The sequence below is a fragment of the Prorops nasuta genome, unplaced genomic scaffold (genome assembly GCF_024137725.1).
Source record: "Prorops nasuta isolate Cenicafe-Biocafe unplaced genomic scaffold, Cenicafe_Pnas_1.2 PNAS00011, whole genome shotgun sequence".
Taxonomy (NCBI): domain Eukaryota; kingdom Metazoa; phylum Arthropoda; class Insecta; order Hymenoptera; family Bethylidae; genus Prorops; species Prorops nasuta.
In genome coordinates, this window is record NW_027116808.1 from 1748796 (window position 1) to 1761935 (window position 13140).

General features: G+C 40.9%; 1 protein-coding gene across 8 annotated transcripts in view; it reads right to left on the minus strand.

Annotated features, from left to right (window-relative positions):
• LOC136777544 (rho guanine nucleotide exchange factor 10) overlaps positions 1 to 13140 on the minus strand; it is a 44512-nt gene that overhangs the window by 7670 nt on the left and 23702 nt on the right. The window contains exon 1 of one of the 8 annotated variants that reach the window (XM_066733919.1): positions 9000 to 10039. The exons of 4 other annotated variants lie outside the window; for them this stretch is intronic. The gene's annotated coding sequence lies outside the window, so the exon portion shown is untranslated. Of the gene's footprint in view, positions 1 to 3483; positions 3616 to 8999; positions 10040 to 13140 lie in introns of those variants that run through there. 3 more of the 8 variants (XM_066733922.1, XM_066733916.1, XM_066733920.1) reach the window with 3 other exon arrangements.

Here is a 13140-nt window from a genome sequence, read left to right on the forward strand (position 1 = left end):
TACAATTAAAAATATTCCAATAAAAACAAAACACGAGTAAGACAGTGAGTGGGTTTTACACGAAACACGAGTGAAATCGAATTAGAATTTCAATTTTAATGGACGTACAGCTGTCCGTGGAAATAGGACACGAAGAAGAGGCTGAAGAGCCGAACAATACCGATCAACCTGGCTGAACTGACAACGTAAATGACACGCGAACGATATCCGGTACAATGGAAAAATCGTGAGCACAATGAAAGCAAGCATCCAATAATACAGCGAATCTACCCAACTCACCTATTCCCCTGCACCTTTGCCTAGTTTCACAACCGGCGAATAAAACAAGCAGGGAAACAACGCGAACGTTTGTATCTCCCTGTAAAATTCAAAGCTATGCAAAAAAACCGAGGAGATTTCTCGAGCGAGTACCAAGTCACTTAGGCCGTGTCTCTCGAGCGTTAAAGGCGTTTAAATATAAACTTGCCTTTAATCCAACACTCACGCTCGCTTCCAAAGAATTTTCCCTCCGATCGAAGAAAAGCTTCAAATTCTTATACGGTTGCAAACTCTGCACCTTGTAAAAAGAACGAGTAAAATTTTGGCGAGAAAACTAAATTTCAAAAATTGCACTTACAAAGATTCTCCTCGAGTTTATATTGCAATTATTAACCTGGAAGCTCGATATCTGTGTTATCAGGCGCCATTTTTAAAGGGCAATGATAAGAAAAATAGTTAAACGCATGGGCATTGGACAGTTTTATTCCAATCATCCTCCCGGTCGTTGCGTTTGTTTTTATTGCACGGTTGGGGGAGGAGATTGAATGAGGGGGGGGGGGATAAAGCGAGATGAAGCTAGATCAGCCTAGACGAGATATTTTCTAGGCTAGATGCATCTGGTTTTAATCCCACCACTCGGACCGCTATTACAACACGCCTTTATTAAAGCCCATTATTTATAGTTGGTCGCGTGGATACATGCTCGCACAATCGTTGTTCGGGAATTAATTTGTCAGGAACGCCGTTGGAGATAAGACGTCGAGGTCCGATAAGGAGCGTGAAAAATGGCGGAAAAGCCGGTCGAGTTTCTCTCCGGGGAAACATTAGCCGTTGAGCGTTGTAAACAGGCGAGAAATGCTGCTTATCGGATCTGCCAGGCTTCGTCGTCCTCCACTCTCCGTGCGTGCCAACACGCAGTTGTTTGTTTTTTCATCAATAGAGTCTTTCGTTTTGCTCGGACGATGGCGGATAGTCTTGTTTTGTTCTTGATCCGATCGAAGGGGTCCTTGTTTTCAGCTGTACTGATGCAAACTCGGGACCAATCGGTATCGAGAGAACTTGAAGAGACGCGCGGAATAGTCTTAAGATTTGCTCGAACTATAGCGGATAGTCTTGTTTTGTTCTTGGTCGAATTGAAAAGGTACTTCTTTTCGGATGTTTCTGATGGAAACTCAGAACCAATCGGTATCGAGAGAACTTGAAGAAACGCAGAATGGAGTCCTTCGTTTTGCTCGAACGCTTGCGTCTGGTCTCGTTAATTCCGTGTTGCTTCAGATGCAAACTCAGGACCAATCGGTATCGAGCGAGCTTGAAGAAACGCAGAAGCCTCGATCTCTGTTGATTCTCATCACCCACATCGACTATTCCTAGAAGCGCGGAATCAGCAGCGGGCTAATTTGATCAGAAGTCGCAATTAATCAAGCTTGACCTTGCGAATGACCTCTAGCAGTATCTCTAGCCAAACCGATAAATTTTCTTGAAGAACTCGCAGCTTCGCAGTTACGTCCCTCGGTTGAAGTAATCGAGCGAGCGTCTGGCCTTTGGTGAAAATATTAACGATCTAGTCTAATATATATATGTTGGTTTTGAGAATGTTGTGTGCATATATATATATATATATAGTAAAGAAGGTTTTCAGTTTCCTCGCAGATTCCGGGAAATGAAACTCGGACAAGGAGATCGATTTGTTACGAGTAACCTATCGATCTAACGAGACCTTGCCGATTTTGCAATCGGCCTCTGTGTGTCTTCTTTTTTTCTCTCCCTCTTCGTGAAATGTCGTTCTCGTTGTGAGATCGACCGAATTTACGATTTTTCTTGCCGACAAAGCGGATAATTCTTCGATTCTTCCTTTGGAAAACGTTGCTACTTGTTGTGATTTTCTCAAGGACGAATCTTAACTTTGTCGCAGATCGGTAACTCAAGTGATTTTTTCGATTCTTCTTGAAAATTATGAAAAAAATATGCAAAACTATATTTCCGGATTTATCATATATTGCAGAGATAAGAATGAAGAGTTTTGATTTAAAAATTTTTAACTCTGCGATAACGATCAAGATCATGAAACGATCGTTTGTCAGCGAACCGAACAAAATCACGAAAACTCCTTGACTAATATTCCTCAAAATCGATCCCACAACCACAAAAAATACCGATCGGTAAAAAAAACGGCAAAAGACGCATGAAAAAAGCGAACGAAGTCAGAAATTCGCTCTGCGTTATCTCCGGCGTAATGGATTTTAATCGCGAAAGAAACTCAGTGTACATTCGACGCGCTGTATAAATAAGCTCGGGAGAACAATGAAGCCCAGTGTCTAAATCCCCGAATGAGATTACGATTAATGCACGCCTTCGAGATTTATGAGCCTCTAGTGGTTTTCCTGGTATATGGAGAGTAGATTAGATTCGGTCAGCTGAATGATACGGCGATTCTTAGGGCCAAACGAGAAATCTCCAGTGAATTAAACTCGTATATTCTACGCAACATTCAGCACTGCTTTTCTCATTGTGCGTGCGATAAAGAAAGAGTGTCATTGGCTAGCACCCGATTGTGCATAATGCATGACTAATCGGAAACGTTGCACACACTGCCTCGCAATAAGTGCTCTCATCATCATCGACCAACCATTGGAATTCGATTCTAGGACGAGCTTGCTTGGTTACAACGATTAGCAGTGTGAATCAATACATGTAAAGGAATACAGAGAATTTTGAGAGGCTCAAAATGATTTTGTTTCATTGAGGAAGAATCGAGAGCATCATAACATTCGTATATATATATATATATAGATGAGTTTTGGAAAGTCGACTCTAGAAAAAAGTGCTCTTCATTGTCATCAACCAATTATACTGGTGGAATTCTATGACGAGCTTAGTTACAACGATTAACAGCTTGAATTATTATACAAAAAAAAGAAAAGAGAATTTTGAGAGGCTCAAAAAGATTCTGCTGCATTGGGAGAGAATCTAGAACGTCCTAACATTCACATATATATAGATGAGTTTTGGAAAGTCGACTCTGAATGAATATTTAGCGCTTCGCACACAGCAGCAAGGATTATACAATGATTTCAGCCATGAATAATTGAACATTAAAGCAGTCTTAATGGTCGATGGAATGTATTTTCATCGAATGGCTGTCAGCGAGACTACCTTGAACATGACACTTGGCGAGCATTGAATTCATTGAACGTGCAAAGAGCAACAAATTGTTACGGGTTGTACCTCGCAATATTCATGGCAAAGCTGAAAGTTTCGAGGGCGACGCGCGCGAAACGGCACGGGACCACTCGCTCTGCTCCCGTGTAGATTACACTTATTATTACAGACTCGCCAGAGTCATAGTTATATAAGCCGTCCCAGTGTAATGCAACAAACTGGCCGGCTGGTTAATTCCATTAAGATGGCGATCCAAGGTTTCGCGAAACGCTCCCGCCACCGCCCGCGTAAACATTGCATAAGCCCTCGATCTCTCAATCTCGTGGAACTGGCGAGAAAATTATTCGATGACATCTTTCGCCGAAATAACTCGAAATTTGCGCTTGGATTCCAGTGGACGAACGTGACGAAGTTTGAGCGTTCATTCGGTGAATTTTGTTCATTTGTTTCGATCGTGATAAATGGAAGTTTGTCGAATGGTTGAATTGGATTGAATTCTATCAAGAGGGCATCTTTGTTGGATTTGCTCAAAATGTAAATTATCCGGGATGAATAATGAACTTTGTGCATCACTCGAGTGAATTTCTTCGAATTATTAAATTTGTGACTGAGAAATAACTTATCGATTACTGAATTTGTTAAGAATATTATCAAAGAATGACTTTCTATTAAAATCTCTAAAAAATTGCTGAAAAAAGCCAGAATGAATAATGAATTATGAGCATCGCTCGAGTGAATATCTGCCAATTAAAAAGTTCATGATAAATGAGCCAACTTATCGAACGTTCAAATTATCCACGAGTTATTATCGAGAGTATTGCTAAAATGTGCAGAAAATCTCATAATAAAACACCAGAATGAATAATGGACTTTGAGCATCGCTCGAGTGATTTTGAGTCAATTATCCGTGATTAATTCGCGATAAACGGTGAAACGCTGCGAGTGTAGCAAAATACAAGGGATAACAACAATGGCTCAACAGGGATTGTTACCGTTGGCTGGAAATGGGACTGAGAACAAAATGGGGCCTTGGGAAGGCCAGAAATGGCAAAGGCATTTAAAAGTTTGCGCATGGAATGAATTTTCTGCCACGTAACGCATCGCGCTGGATCAATCAGCGTGAGTGTACGTTACAATACTGTTGGCCTTTGTGCCTTAAGCCGAGTGATAAGGATAAAGTTCGTTTACACTATTTTATGCGAGGTGCGATACAGCCTTAATGGTTTCCTATTAAATTCCTCCCCGAGTGCCAAACAAATCGATAAATTCCCTCGTTTCTCGGACTCTGAATAGTTGATTTCGCTCGATGAAATTCTGCATTCCGACGATAAAATTCAGACGAAAATTGCTTTTCGATGAAGAAATGTCAATCGATTGATGAAAACCGTGAGATAGCAGTGAAGAGAGAGAAAGAAAGTTGGTAAGAGAGGAATTCCTTTCTTTTCCCGGGCTTTTCTTTGTAATTATCATGGAAGGTTAAGAAAAATTTCAGTATTCTCTCTCTCTCTCTCTCTCCTCTCTTTAGCAAAGCTTGACCTTTGGCTATCAACCCTCTTATTTATGCTTTACAGACGACTGAATTCGCTTTTCACATTCGCAGCAGTCTGGCCTCGCTCGGTTTGGTAGAGTCTAAAATGTTTCTCATCGAGGATGCGGAATTTCCGTGAAAACGAAGCCACTCGTTAACGTGGAATTATTCACGTGGGAATTGGTTGCAGTGGGGCCACCGGGATAAACTTGCGTTAAGCGGATCTCGTCACCCTAGCCGCCACTTTGTCCGGCAGCGGATGGACCAATAAAAGCACCGACGAACCTCGCACTTCCGTGCAAACCAATCGCAAATTACCTCTCCCCCACCCCTACTTTCATACACTTTCGTAAGAGTAACGCTCAAAATCCTTACGAGCAAAAGATTCGCGTCAAGAATTTAAAAAAATTCCTGTTTAAATATTTTTGATTACTGATAATTCTGTACTCGAAAAGGTGGGAAATAAAAAAACATTAATTAAGAGAAACGAGACATTTTTTATAATAATCAAACTCTCCCACTTGATTTATTTTCACGATGAATAAGTATTGTCACTTGCAGTGTGACGTACGAGTGAAAAGAGTTAAAGGACAGCGATCGTTGATTTATGAGCAAGGATAATTCTAAGGATCGAATGTTGATTAATACACAAGGATAATTCAAAAGAGCAATTGTTAATTTATTCGCAAGAATCAATAGTGGCACAAAGGATCAAGGGCGCAAAACAATAATCGATCCCGATTAAACTCGTTTTTTATTTTTTAAGGCGATGTTCGAGCTTCGCGATACGCCATGCATAAATCGCGATTCCTCGATCGAGATAGCAATATTTCTTGCGACGCCACTGTGTATATATAGATTCACCGAGGACACTTTCCGGATTGATAGACCACCAATAATAACCCGAGGAGATGCGTTTCTTACGTTTTTTTGCCTCAATGAAATATTTCCATATATCGATGAATGATTTATCGAATTCCAGGGAATTCCTGCCAATGGAATATTGCATCGACAATTGTTTTTCCGTCGTTGTACGAGTATAGAGAGAGAGAGAGAGAGAACGAGGCGAATAACGCACGAAACGCACGCGCGTTCATAATTGAAATGATCTCGTTGGGAAGATCCTCGGTACAGGAGGGGGGGGGGGGGATGAAGAGACGAAGAGCCAAGGCTGGGAACGTGCAACAAAGCCGCGCGTTTCTTCTCCATTCCAACAAACGCGAGAGTGTACTCGAGGAGCGTCAATTATTAAAGAATAAAAACTGCATCGACCAACGGACAATGATATTCGGAGTTTTCACATTTTCCACGGACTTTTTTGCCTAGCTTGGAAAAACCGTGGGTTTGGGGGGGGGGGGGGGAACTGGTTTTGTGCACTTTTCAATCGGTGCACGAGTTTGTTAAAATACAAAGGCGTGTATTGTGGAGGATTTCAATAATTGAGAGAGTTTAGTCGAGATTGAATTATCAAAAAACAACATGAAATAATTAAAATAGAATGATATTAAGAAATGTCGAGTTTTCCAGAGATTTTTTTGCGTACATTGGAAAAGTCACAAATTTATAAAAGGCGAAGAAACTGCTTTCGCGTTTAACTAGGTGCACGAGTCACTCGAAATACAAAAGCCTTTATTGTGTATGGATTTCAACAATCGAGAGAGTTTACTCGGGATTGAATTACCAGAAAAAAAACTGCAACAATGAAAATACAATGATATTCGAAGACTTCAAGTTTTCCAGAACCTTTTTTGCATACACTGGAAAAGGCACGAATTTATGGGAGGAGAAAAAACCGGTTTAGCACGTAACTGGACTGCGCCAGTCCTTTCAAATACAAAGAAACGCGTTCACTCTTTATCCCAACAATTACTAGAGTGTACTTAGAATTCGAATGACCAAAAAAAAAAAAACACTGAAAAGTATAATATTTAAAAATAAAAAATAGTCCACAGACTTTGCAACCAGTTTGGAAAACTGTAAAATCAAAGGAAAAAAAACTTGGTTTTGCGCGTAACTGGACGGTCCGAACGTTCAAGATTCAAGGTCAAGCGTGTCTGGCTCGAAACAGCTGATAGATTAACGAGTCGCGGCGCTCGATATTTATCGCTTATTTTTCCCCGGAGAGTCTCTCTCTCTCTCTCTCTCTCTCTTACATTTTTAACGCAATTTGGCGGGAAGGCGCTTTTCAACGTAGAACAACGACCTATGAGATGTTCGAACAGAAATATTTCTCTCGGTGGTTTTATTCGAGATGGATCTTTCTAAAGGGGGGGGGGGGGAGATAAGGGAGAAATCCGTAATCGCCGGAGGGCAGGAAACTGTTTATCGGAGAATCCACACACAACGGGCCAAAGAGGGCCCCCATTCATTTATTCGCAGCGGATATATTCCTGAAGAAGAAGAAGAAAAATTCAAACTGCATTGCGATAAATTCACCGAGACTCGCCGATAAACCACTATTTCAACTAGAAAAATAATTACTCCGCTCGAGTATTGTTATTACGAGCCAAAGATCCTCCGTGATTCATTTTCACGCAATAAATTCGCTGGAAATCGTTGATGGAGCTTGGGTTCCAGCCCATTCTCTTGGTACCAGGGGAACATCAAAGAGTGATTTGCGATTGTAGATATAAATTCGTTGTTGATTGCTGGAAAATTCAGGAAAATCCAGGAAAATTCCTGGAAAATTCGATTTGACCACTGAAAAACCTCCGATATGACTTTTCCGGAACAAAAAAAAGGAAAAACGATTAAAGCAATTAAAAACTGGACCAAACGAGAATCCAATCGATTCCGCAGAGTCTTAAGCTTAAGATTCGTATTCCTCCAGCAGCTTTACGACTTCTCCGTAGGAAAACGCGTTATTAGAAGGAGATAAATGTCTATGCAAAGAATAAAAACAGTTAGGTTTCCTTGCTTCGTTAAGACCACCCGCCTGAGATCTGGATTTACGGCTTTGGCTCGCGTGATTTCGTAAGTTTCGAATGGGGTTTATGAGAAGCTTGGGGAGGAGGAGGGGGGGGGGGGGGTGGAAAAGAGGAAGGATAAATATTTTGCACAAGAGCGGAAAGCGACAAGACTACACTCGCCCGGTGCACTGGAGGCTGTGGGTCCGCGGCGCGTTTCCGCTTTCCACCTCGCGCAAACCTTTGATTTATGATTTCCCTATAATAGCTCCATAATGAGCATAACGATTTATGCTCGCGCACAGAAGCGAATTGGTCCGCGAGCCAAGATAATTCCTCCTGTAATTGCACGCGCGATTCCGCTCGCGGCTGCTCGCTGTCGCACTCGGAAAATCCTCGGCGAATCGGGAAAACTTTATTTTCCTTCTCGTGAAAAATTCTTTAAAACTCGACTTTTGACCTTTGGAAATTTTTCCGATTGATTTTTAGTTTATTATTTTTGTTTGTATAGATTTAAAAACTTGATATATATATATATATAAATGTTTGTATACGGATGTGAGGCTGTGAAAACCACTACGAGATACTAGTTTCGATGGTTGAATGAAAAAATCTCGTTATTTTTGCAATAGGCAAGAAAACGATCGTTTATTATTACTAAGAGAGAAGAAAACTCGTTTTGAAAGCATACTCCTCCAAGCTACTACCGTGTAATAATTAATAGCCAGGAGCAACCAGTTCTCGACAAGACAATTAAGTTTTTCTGAAAAACCCATTTTCCCTCGCAAAACCATCAATGCCTCTATAAATCAATTCGATCGTTTCTTCGTACCTTTTGTTTGCTCGACTCGTGCTTTTTTATTTTCAATTGTTCGTTTTTTTTTAAATAGCTAGTTTGCCGGGGAATACAAAATTCATCCAACTTACATTTCCTTTATTTTCCTACTCAAAATTTCTACATATAAAAATCAAATTTATGTTCAATTCCAGTCACGACTTTCTACCTCATAAATTTTTGAATTACTTTTAAAAAGCATCTCGATCGACGAGACTATAAAAAGTTTGTTACAATTCGAATTACAATTCTGATATATTCCAAATAACAAATTAAAAAAAAAAATAGTTTTTCATCGATCAAAGAAATTTACCTGCGTCGAGTCCCTAATCCTCGAAATAATTCCGACGATCTCTCGGACCTTGCGAGACACCGAAAGTGAGAAAATGAGTGACGGGAAGATGAAGAGAGCGCAGAGTGATTTTCTCGTGCGAAATTTCGGCTGGCGAGATCTTATCCTTAAATGGCGACAAATTCGTGGCGATGTAATCTTTGAAACTGGCTCGTGTAAGTTGGTGTTAAGTGTGTCAAGTACGGGTAACCCTCGCGCACACCACAAGCCAAACGTAAACACACACACACACAAGGGTAAACACAGAGAGTAAAGGTGTGCACGACGAAGAAGGAGGAGAAAGAGACGAGGAGCGTGTCGAAGGCTTATAAGGCAGGCCCGTGAAATTCGTCGGCGAGAAAAGGCCACACAGTCGGAATAAAAAACTCTCCTTTTTCAGGGGGAGGGGGGGGGGCACCCCACCCTATCACGAATTATCGTAGAAAAAACAACAACACGAACACAATGACACACTCGGAACGTTCTTGCAACGCAACCAGCAAGGTCCCGAAGTTCGAAGAGCGAATTTCTGCAACTTCGATGCTGAAGAGATCGATCGATCCTGAAGAAACCACACCGAGGATGTAGTTCGCGACACCAATGCACAAATACAGATACCGAACAACGACACACGAAATTCTCGCAACGCACCAGTGAAGTCTCGACCTTGAAGAGACCGATCGATCCTGAAGAAATCGCGCGGAGGACGAAGTTCGCCGCACGAATGCACAAATCCAGATCCTGTCGAACAACAACAATCACACTGTTGCTCCTTGGTCTCCGATGGAAAATTTTTGTGGAAACTGGATGAGTGCGGAGGGGGAGGGGGGAGGGGGATTCTTCAGGTTTCGTGTTCCACCAGGTGGGCGCGTGTTTGTAGAAATTTCCTTTGGAATCCGCCAAGGGAGACGTGAAATTCTCAGAAAGAGTGTGTGTGTGTGTGTGTGTAAGAGAGAGAGGGAAAGAGAGACTGTGCGAGTGGCGAGAGAGGACCGTCGAGGCTGACCACGCGAGCGACACTATTCCGGCTCTGTCGCTGTTTCTCCCTGCGAGCCACAGTCTCTACCCACACACAAACTTCGTGCGGGAAACTGAGAATCGACGCGCCTCCCCCCTCCATACACCTCCTCCTCCTCCACAACTCTTTCCGTCTCTCGCGCGAGCGCTATGTCCTCCGCGATTCGCTCAAAATTCCTCAAACTCTTCTTTCTCCTTGTGAAACATCGTGTTTTATTGCAACTTTGTTCAATGTCATATATATATATATATATATATATGTATACTCGAGATATTTTTCGATAGATTCTCCCGACCAACAGAGTGCACTTGGGTCGTTCGGTGGAAATTGATGGAAAACTCGAGAAAAGTGAATTTCAAAGCGAGATTCGATGAGGAAAATTTGTACGGAAGGAAAATTGTGTTATTCCGAAATGAAAATTTTATTATTCTAGATCGAAAAGGTCTTTCTCGATGGAATCTGAAATTATTCAAGTGGAACGTCTCAATCTATCCACACTTTGCTTTTATTGACACTCGTAAAACAACGATTGACCGAAATCCGGTGCGCGATGATTGAAAAAAGATCGAGGACACGTGTGAAAATCGTTTTCTCTGTAGTTATTCGTGTAAAGATTCTCGAATCGAGAGAGACTGGAAAATTGCAGGTGAATCGAGAAGAAAATTTTTTACGAACAATTGGAAAATAGTTTAACGAAATATCGCGAATGATATTTGAAATTTAAGGAGAAAACAGTCATCGTCATTGTTGGAATCATTGGAAGATTCCGAGTGAATCGAGAGAAATAAAATGAGCGGTAGTTAAGAGGTATTTTAATAAAAAATTACGTAAGATAATTTAGTGCGAGAACAAAAAATAAATTAGCACTCTGAAATATTTTTTTCTCACTCAAGAATTTTCTAATTTATACATATATATATATATATATATATATATATATATATATAATGCGTCACAGATTTTGGGAGATGCACAACTGCATCGTTACACTCACACACACACACACACGAAAACACCGCAATGGGGGAGGAAAGAAATTTATGCTCACGTGTGTATGTGTGTGTGTGTGTTCCGAGTAACACAGAACCGTACACGTTCCACTCACACCAACGCAAAAGCGCGTGCCACTACACACCATTGTATTCCCCGGCTCGCTTCTGTGTTGGTGCATCGCTACGCTCGTTTGTTTTCCTACCAACACAAACACACCTGGCTTCCTAGATTTATTTCTATACGTGTTTTCATTCCTTCGCGTTGTGCCGCGTAAACTTTACATCTGTATGAGTGGGCGTGTCCCAGTATTTTTCTACGCGCGCGCGTCCGGATTCTACGTAATTATTCTTATCCGTGGGACTCCATGCGTGTGTATGTGTGTGCGCGCGTTGCTTCGAGTATTCACAGAAATACGTGTGTCTCGTGTCACCGTTTCTATTTTACACACTTGACGCATGGTTTATTACTCATTATTGTTTTTATATTGTTTCTTCATTTGTGACAGATTTTAGTGTTTCGAACAAAATTATTGATTCCCACGTACGTTCTTATTTTATCGATTTATTCCCAGGCTTATTACTCAATAGGAATTTTTTACTGTTTTTGCATTTGACAGATTTTAGTGTTTTGAACAGAATTATTTATTTGCACGTACTTTCTTATTTTAAACCTTTCCTCAGGCTCGATACTCATTATTGTTTCTTCATTTGTCACAGATTTATTGATTCGCTCAAACGTTTTTATTTGACACATTAATCTTCAGGCTTGTTACTTATTATTGTTTTTATATTTGGCAGATTTTTCTATTCTCCACAAATGCATTGATTTGCAAACGCGGTTCTATTTCACACACTTATTCTTAGACTCGTTATTGTTTCATATTATTCCTTCACTTGCCAACTTTCAGTGCTCTCGACAAATCCATTGATTCGCACACGCGTTCCGATTTTACGGATTTATCCATAACGCAGTGGTCACTCGTTTCTTCCTGCGCAATTTCGAAATTCATCCGTGCCACTCGCCGCGACGCTGCATTTCGGTCCCAGGGACTTTTTCTCGGATTCTTCGTGTGCGTAAAAATGACAATAACTCGGATACGCATTATCAGCCGTGTGTATGCAGCGCGCAGTCGCGTACGAAGAAAAATGTTCGCCACGTGGCATAACGTACGAGTCCATTGACTCTCCTTCTCTCCTTTCACGCAGAAATCCTATTTTGCTCGAAACTGAGGCCCTTCCGAGTCGATTTTAAACTTTATCTCGCTCTTTATTTTCCTCCAGAATGATTTTCCTTGCTGCACTTTTCACGATATAAATATATTTTATTAAAAATCTTATGTATGAACAGTGTTAAATAAATAATACGACCAAAACTGAATTTTTGGATCTTGACGTTCTTTGTTTATAGAATTTTCTTATTTTGCAGAAAATTAAACACTTTTGGACGAGCGACACAAAACTAAAGTCACTTGAATTCTTTATTCCCAGACTTTTATATTTCTATTAACTTCAATCGTGAAAAGTGTGATTGGCTCTCAGCCAATAGCCTTCGACATGGACGACGGTAAAATTAAAACTAGATAGTTGTAGTACTCGCCTTGAACCTGCATCTTTTCCCGTTTTTTCCCCGTTACGTGCGAATTACGGTACATTATAATGAACCGAACGGTTAACACGGCGCAGTTTTCTTTGAACGCGCAGCCTAATCCGCGAATCAGGTTCCTTATCGATTTTATGCCCCCGCCTAGGGTGTAAATTGGCCGATCTTGCTCTTTAGATCTCCGAGCGTGAATCAGGTACGCGTGCTTATTTTACGATTCTCCCGCGTGACTTGAATTTGCGAGGGACGATATTTACCTCTTCCTCGACCAGCCAGTCTTCCTGACCAACCAGTTTTCTCCTTTTTCCACGTTCCACGAGGCTACCTCCCCCGCAAACCTCATCTTTCCCAGATCGATCGATTTCGCGAAATAATTAATATTTCGTCTCGAAAATAATTGAATTCATCTTGTATATATATAAAATAAAGATTGAATTAAAAAATCATAAATTCACAATTAAATAAACCAACGACCACATCATTAGTGTTCTTATCAAAATTATCACTATCATT